Here is a 7,577-nt window from a genome sequence, read left to right as displayed (position 1 = left end):
GCACAACAATGGCATAAATCATCATCTTAGTTGTTCTCCTGCTCAGGCTTGAGCTCCATCATAATTCTAAAAGTGCTTGATCGAAGTAATGCTTCCCATATTACTTTAGTTGGTTTTTCAACGTAACACAAAATGATGCAAAGTGATGCTTCATAAATGTAACATTTTAATTTATTTTGAACAGGCAAAACCTCTCGCATATATTATTGACAGCAAACTGTTGAGTTTTGTCAGCTATGTCGTAGAATCGTTGCACCCCTTGTTGATGTCTCTCATTGTCATACTTGCCAACCCTCCCGATTTTCCCGGGAGATTCCCGAATTTCAGTGCCCCTCCCGAAAATCTCCCGGGGCAACCATTCTCCCAAATTTCTCCCGATTTCCACCCGGACAACAATATTGGGGGCGTGCCTTAAAGGCACTGCCTTTAGCGTCCTCCACAACCTGTCGTCACGCCCGCTTTTCCTCCATACAAACAGCGTGCCGGCTCAGTCATACAAACCCCGTTTCCATATGAGTTGGGAAATTGTGTTAGATGTAAATATAAACGGAATACAATGATTTGCAAATCCTTTTCAACCCATATTCAATTGACTGCACTACAAAGACAAGATATTTGATGTTCAAACTCATAAACTTAATTTTTTTTTGCAAATAATAATTAACTTAGAAATTCATGGCTGCAACACGTGCCAAAGTAGTTGGGAAAGGGCATGTTCACCACTGTGTTACATGGCCTTTCCTTTTAACAACACTCAGTAAACGTTTGGGAACTGAGGAGACACATTTTTTAAGCTTCTCAGGTGGAATTCTTTCCCATTCTTGCTTGATGTACAGCTTAAGTTGTTCAACAGTCCGGGGGACTCGTCAGGCCACAGAACACTTTTCCACTTTGTATCAGTCCATCTTAGATGAGCTCAGGCCCAGCGAAGCCGACGGCATTTCTGGGTGTTGTTGATAAACGGTTTTCGCCTTGCATAGGAGAGTTTTTAACTTGCACTTACAGATGTAGCGACCAACTGTAGTTACTAACAGTGGGTTTCTGAAGTGTTCCTGGCCCATGTGGTGATATCCTTTACACACTGATGTCGCTTGTTGATGCAGTACAGCCTGAGGGACCGAAGGTCACGGGCTTAGCTGCTTACGTGCAGTGATTTCTCCAGATTCTCTGAACCCTTTGATGATATTACGGACCGTAGATGGTGAAATCCCTAAATTCCTTGCAATAGCTGGTTGAGAAAGGTTTTTCTTAAACTGTTCAACAATTTGCTCACGCATTTGTTGACAAAGTGGTGACCCTCGCCCCATCCTTGTTTGTGAATGACTGAGCATTTCATGTAATCTACTTTTATACCCAATCATGGCACCCACCTGTTCCCAATTTGCCTGTTCACCTGTGGGATGTTCCAAATAAGTGTTTGATGAGCATTCCTCAACTTTATCAGTATTTATTGCCACCTTTCCCAACTTCTTTGTCACGTGTTGCTGGCATCAAATTCTAAAGTTAATGATTATTTGCCCAAAAAAAAATGTTTATCAGTTCGAACATCAAATATGTTGTCTTTGTAGCATATTCAACTGAATATGGGTTGAAAATGATTTGCAAATCATTGTATTCAGTTTATATTTACATCTAACACAATTTCCCAACTCATATGGAAACGGGGTTTGTATAATATATGCGGCTTTTACACACACATAAGTGAATGCATGCATACTTGATCAACAACCATACAGGTCACCCTGAGGGTGGCCGTATAAACAACTTTAACACAGTTACAAATATGCGCCACACTGTGAACCCACACCAAACAAGAATGACAAACACATTTCGGGAGAACATCCGCACCGTAACACAACATAAACACAACAAAACAAATACCCACAACCCCTTGCAGCGCTAACTCTTCCGGGACGCTACAATATACACCCCCGCTAAACCCCGCTAAACCCCGCCAAACCCCCGTGCCAAACCACGCAAGGTCTTCTCTGCTGGCCTAACATAACCAGAAGTCATGATCATAATTAAAGATAAAACATTTTAATTGACTTTCCCTAAATATCTAAAAGTATTCATATTCTCTTCATGTCATATTATGCTCCATCCAATCAGGATCAGGATCAGGATCAGGATGCTTTATTATTGTCCATTCTTTAACATGTGCAAGACATATAAGAACTGAATTTACATTTTCGGCACAGTCCCACTAAGAGCAGCCATACGTTACAGGGGGACAAGACGGGACCGCCAACGGATCAGCCACTTACGGCGCTCCTTAAAAAAGGTGGAAAAAAGGGGATATTGGGAAAGGGGGGAAGAGTAAAAAATATCAGTCAAAGGCTGGACCCTCGGTAGGGGGTCCAGACTGAGTCCAAGGGAAAAAGCCTCATCTGCCATAGCACACATAAACAAGTTACATATAATCACAACAACTCACAATAAAGCGCTATTCAACCGTCCATCACCCCAAAGGGGAATCAAGCGGTGGTGAAGGCGTTGGGTGGGGGTGGGGTGTGTGTTTGTGTATATGCCCATTGTCTTTGGGTGTAGTGGTGTTGTGTCCATAGGCCCGGGGTCGTTCAACATGCAATGCAAGCAAAGTTCGACTTCCAGGTGTCATTGAGGAGGTAGGGAGGTCAAAAGTGTTCATCTTTGAGAGTCGGGGATGATTACAGAACAGCCTGCTCCTGTTGTTGCAGCGTCAAGGCCAATGCTGTTGTTTTTAGTTTAGAGTTTGTATCCAATCAGAATTCAGCTAGCTTATGTTGCCATGCTGTACCAAATCTCCCCGGGGCCTTCAGAATCAACAATGCGGGCGTCTTTGCACTGTAAGTAAACGGACACATCGAGGTGATAGACAATTGCCGTAGCCAATCAGATCACCAGTTGTTGTCAGTAAGGCCTTCTAGCTGGCCTAACGCTGTGATTGGATACTCACTTGGGAGTCCCAAGTGAGTATCCAATCACAAGTTGCGAAAACAGGAAGCATACGAGCCGTAGAAAACCATAGAAAACTCACCGGTACAATAACCATGAAGATAAAGTGTTTGTCTTACACCCATCCGCTGTGGACAGACGAAGCCAAGCAATGCAGGTTTAGCGAGCGGTGCACGCTACCGCGAAGGAAATGCATTTTTGGCAGGCAATCACATTTTGGCACAACACCGGCGGCGAAATGGTTTCCCCGCCACTTTCACACGAATTAACCGACTACGACGGTACCACTGCCTTGTACTGCGTCGGATGCACTGCAAAAACTGAAATCTAAGTAAGATTAAATATCTCAAATTAGGGTGATATTTGCTTATTTTCTGTCTGATAAGATAATTTTTCTCACTAAGCAGATTTTATGTTAGAGTGTTTTACTTGTTTTAAGGGTTTTGGTCCTAAATTATCTCAGTAAGATATTACAGCTTGTAGCTGAGATTTTATGACCTATATTGAGTAAAACATGCTTGAAACTAGAATATCAACTGTTGCAAAGCTGTGTCATCAACACTCACAAGTATAAAACTACTTTTTTAAAGTAATAATTTCTTACTTCAAGCATCAAAAAAAAAATTATGATGCCGAGCGCATATCATTATGTCAAGATAATGGCACTAGCATTTGCTTAATTTAAGAATATTTTTCAACATATTGAGCAAAAAGATCTCTTTTTTTTCTACCAAGAAAAGTGCACTTGTTATTAGTGAGAATATCCTTATTTTAAGGTATATTTGGGTTCACTGAGGTTAGCTAATTTTACTTGTTTTGGAAAGTCTTGACAAGCCAAATTTTCATGTTCTATTGGCAGAACATTTTGCTTAGTTCAAATAAAATACCCCCAATTTTTTTTATTTTTTTTTATTGTTTTTGAACACTGACTTTTTGCAGTGTGGATGCTACAAATTGTGAGTTCAAATATTTAATTTATTTATTTTTTCATGTTTCATGTATTTTATACAAATATTTTCATTTTGACAGTACCACGTAAGATATGTTTTAATTGCTGAAGCGGGTTTATTGAATGTCAAATGCGCTGAAAAATAGATCCTTTTGTACACTGTTGAGGGGATTGAGAGCCCAGTAGTGTGCAAGTGTGTTTCTGTACAGTATCTCCAGCCGTGTCCATGTGGTGACATAATTTACGGTATGTTGAGAGGTAAAGTCGGACTAAGTAGGATATCACTGAAGACCTAAGTGAGAAACGCACGGCCCGCCACTGATATACATATAACCATTTGCTGTATTTTCATGTTCCATGGCAGATAAGCAGGCCGATGTAAAGCAGTCATGGCTGGTCTCCTGTCAGCCAGAAATTTAGTGGGTAAGATGTCTGAAGAGGTATGGGTCTGTGCAATATTTTGGAAACATACGTAGTAGTAGTAATATTGTCTCCAAGTACCGTATTTTCCGGACGATAAGGCGCACTTAAAATTCTTCTTTTTTCTCAAAACTCGACAGTGCGCCTAATAACCGTCCAATGTACGGAATAATTCTGGTTTTGCTCACCGACCTCGAAGCAATTTTATTTGGTACATCGGGACATGATAAGTGTGACCAGTAGATGGCAGTCATACATAAGAGATACGCGTTGACTGCAATATGACTCAAGTAAACAACACCAACATGTTATATGTTCCATTGAAAATATAGAACATTTCTACACACGGCGCTTAAAGATCGATCAAAATGTTTTAGTACGACTTTGGTAAGCTATGAAGCCGCACCGCTTGGTGGATTGTCGGCGCATTAAACATACAAGTATTAGGTGTGTGTATAAGGTAAGACATATTACCTGGTGTTTTGTTTCGCAATATTATGTAAAAGCAACTTTTCTTACCTTCTGGTACCTGCTGATCTGTATTTGGGATCTGCATAAATCCTGAAAAATTGCACCTATGTAGTCTGTACCGACGACATAGTCGATAGAGAAAAAGAAGAAGCCTATCTTCTTGTTATGTGATATTCATCCTACGCTGTTGTCACTTCTAATATAAAGTAGTGTAAAGTTCTTACTTATATCTGTCAGTAAACTCGCCATGAAACATACCGGTGTAGTGAGTCTATATTATTCACCCAAGGAACTTAAGTTATTAGAAAATTCCGGTCGGACGGTTTTTCATGGGACACATTTGTTGTTGTTTCCGGATGAGGAGATGCTGCTCCGTTATTGATTTAAGTAAAGTCTTAATGTCATTAAAACAGTTAGCTCCATCTTTTGACGCTTCTTCCACTCCCGTCCTTGCACGCTACACCGCTACAACAAAGATGACGGGGAGAAGACGCTGCCGAAGGTGAGCCACGTAAATAAGACCGCCCACAAAACGGCGCATCCGGAAGAGACTGTCAGAAAGAGGCTTGAAGATGATCTGTAAAACATAATCTATGCAACATTTTGACCAAAGTTCCACCATTACATGTTATGTAGACCACAAGGAAGTGTTTTACATTTAGAAAAACAATTATAATAATTTGACTCCTTTAATGTGCCCTATAATACGGTGCGCCTTTTATATGAAAAAAGATCGAAAATAGACCATTCAGCGGCAGTGCACCTTATAATCCGGTGCGCCCTATGGTCCGGAAAATTTGGTACTGAAAGATCAGCATTTTAAAGCGAGTCAACAACAAAAACAGAACACTTTGACGTCCGTAGCAGTAACGTTTTGACATTGACACTCCATATCCTCCAAAGGCATTTTCCTCACAGATATGAACATCATTGAAATAGTTTCTATTTTACGTTGTTACAACACCTAAGAAACTTTTTATTTATTTATTTATTAGTTTGTTTATGAAGCTGTCATTGCAGCACTTGTATTTAAAACACGCTTAATTGAAATTGGATGCATCATCACATTTGTAAATGTGTAAAATAATGTCTAAATCCTGTTAAATTTGAAAATGTGTACAATGTGAAACATTTAATGAAAATAAGTGGAATGTGTATTTAATACGTGTAAATAAAATTCAAAAGTATGGACTCAGAAGGAAGAGCTGGACGAAGTGGCTGGGGAGAGGGAAGTCTGGGCTTCCCTGCTTAGGCTGCTGCCCCCGCGACCCGACCTCGGATAAGCGGAAGAGGATGGATGGACTCAGAAGTGAATTGAGTAAATGTCCGGATGTCTACACAGTTGTTTACTGCATGTACAATATGCAATAGCAGTATTATATAATAATAGTACAGTATGTAAACATAACTGGCTTCATAAAAGCGTGGAATATAAATGATGGAACTGAACACCAGACCAGTCAAACATTTAACACAATACGGATCTTTGGAAACCACAAGAGGACATATTGTTACAGTGGTGTATTAATGGTTCTGCATCAGGGCTGGGCAATTCATCTTCCCACCAGAAATACAATATAAAATAATGTTAGGGACAAAAACATGGACAAGACTTTGGCAAAAAAAAAAAAAATTCCCAATTTCTTTCTCTGAAAACCCGATTTTCAACAATGTTTTTTTTTTTTTTTGTAAAGAATTACGAAAGACAAGAGATGGGTGATGATGGCTAATGTCATGTTATTTTTCATGAAAGAGGCTTTATTTAATAAAAAGTTGTTGTTTTTAAACTCTTAAACATATATTTAAAGACAAATCTTTGTGTCTTTTATTCATTATTTGTATCAACTTCTTTTCTTGATTATGCAATGCTTTTTTGCTGTATTTTCTATTTGATTGTTTGTTTTTTTGTATCTCTACAATGTGCTTAAGGTCCATAAAAAGCTGTGATCAACAAATGACCCCTGTGCTACATTTTTTAAATCCCTGGTTTACATTTTTTCCAGGAGGGCAAAGTGTTACAAAATGAGCACTCTTGTAGGAAGGAGAAGCCGAGCTTGGAGGTGCAAGACATGATAGACAAACAATTGGCTTTTTTTAATTAACAGCGTCATAATTAATGAATCATGTTGCCCTAACAAGACGTTCAAACAAATGAAATAACTGATAGTGAATCATTCAGTGCTTGCAAACTTCCTACATTTTCTGAATTGATATGTAATGATCCTTTTTTTTTTTTATAAATCTGGAACACAGAGGGAACTTGGAACTGGAACTTGGTATCATGTTGAATTATCAATGGGGCTTGGGTGGTAAGAAAAAAAAAAATCAGTCTAAGCCTCGGCCCCTGGAGAGGGGGTCCAGAATGAGGCCATGGGGGAAAAAACCTCATAGCCATAGCACACATAAACATGTGCGTAAGAAGGAAATATCAAAGAACACAAAGGACATTAAAGACATTAAAGGGGAACATTATCACCAGACCTATGTAAGCGTCAATATATACCTTGATGTTGCAGAAAAAAGACCATATATTTTTTTAACCGATTTCCGAACTCTAAATGGGTGAATTTTGGCGAATAAAACGCCTTTCTAATATTCGCTCTCTCTCGTTGTGACGTCACATCGGGAAGCAATCCGCCATTTTCTCAAACACAGAGTCAAATCAGCTCTGTTATTTTCCGTTTTTTCGACTGTTTTCCGTACCTTGGAGACATCATGCCTCGTCGGTGTGTTGTGTCGGAGGGTGTAACAACACGAACAGGGACGGATTCAAGTTGCACCAGTGGCCCAAAGATGCGAA

The sequence above is a fragment of the Nerophis lumbriciformis genome, linkage group LG20, assembly GCF_033978685.3.
Source record: "Nerophis lumbriciformis linkage group LG20, RoL_Nlum_v2.1, whole genome shotgun sequence".
In the NCBI taxonomy this organism is placed as follows: Eukaryota; Metazoa; Chordata; class Actinopteri; order Syngnathiformes; family Syngnathidae; genus Nerophis; species Nerophis lumbriciformis.
Note: the sequence above shows the minus strand (reverse complement) of the source record.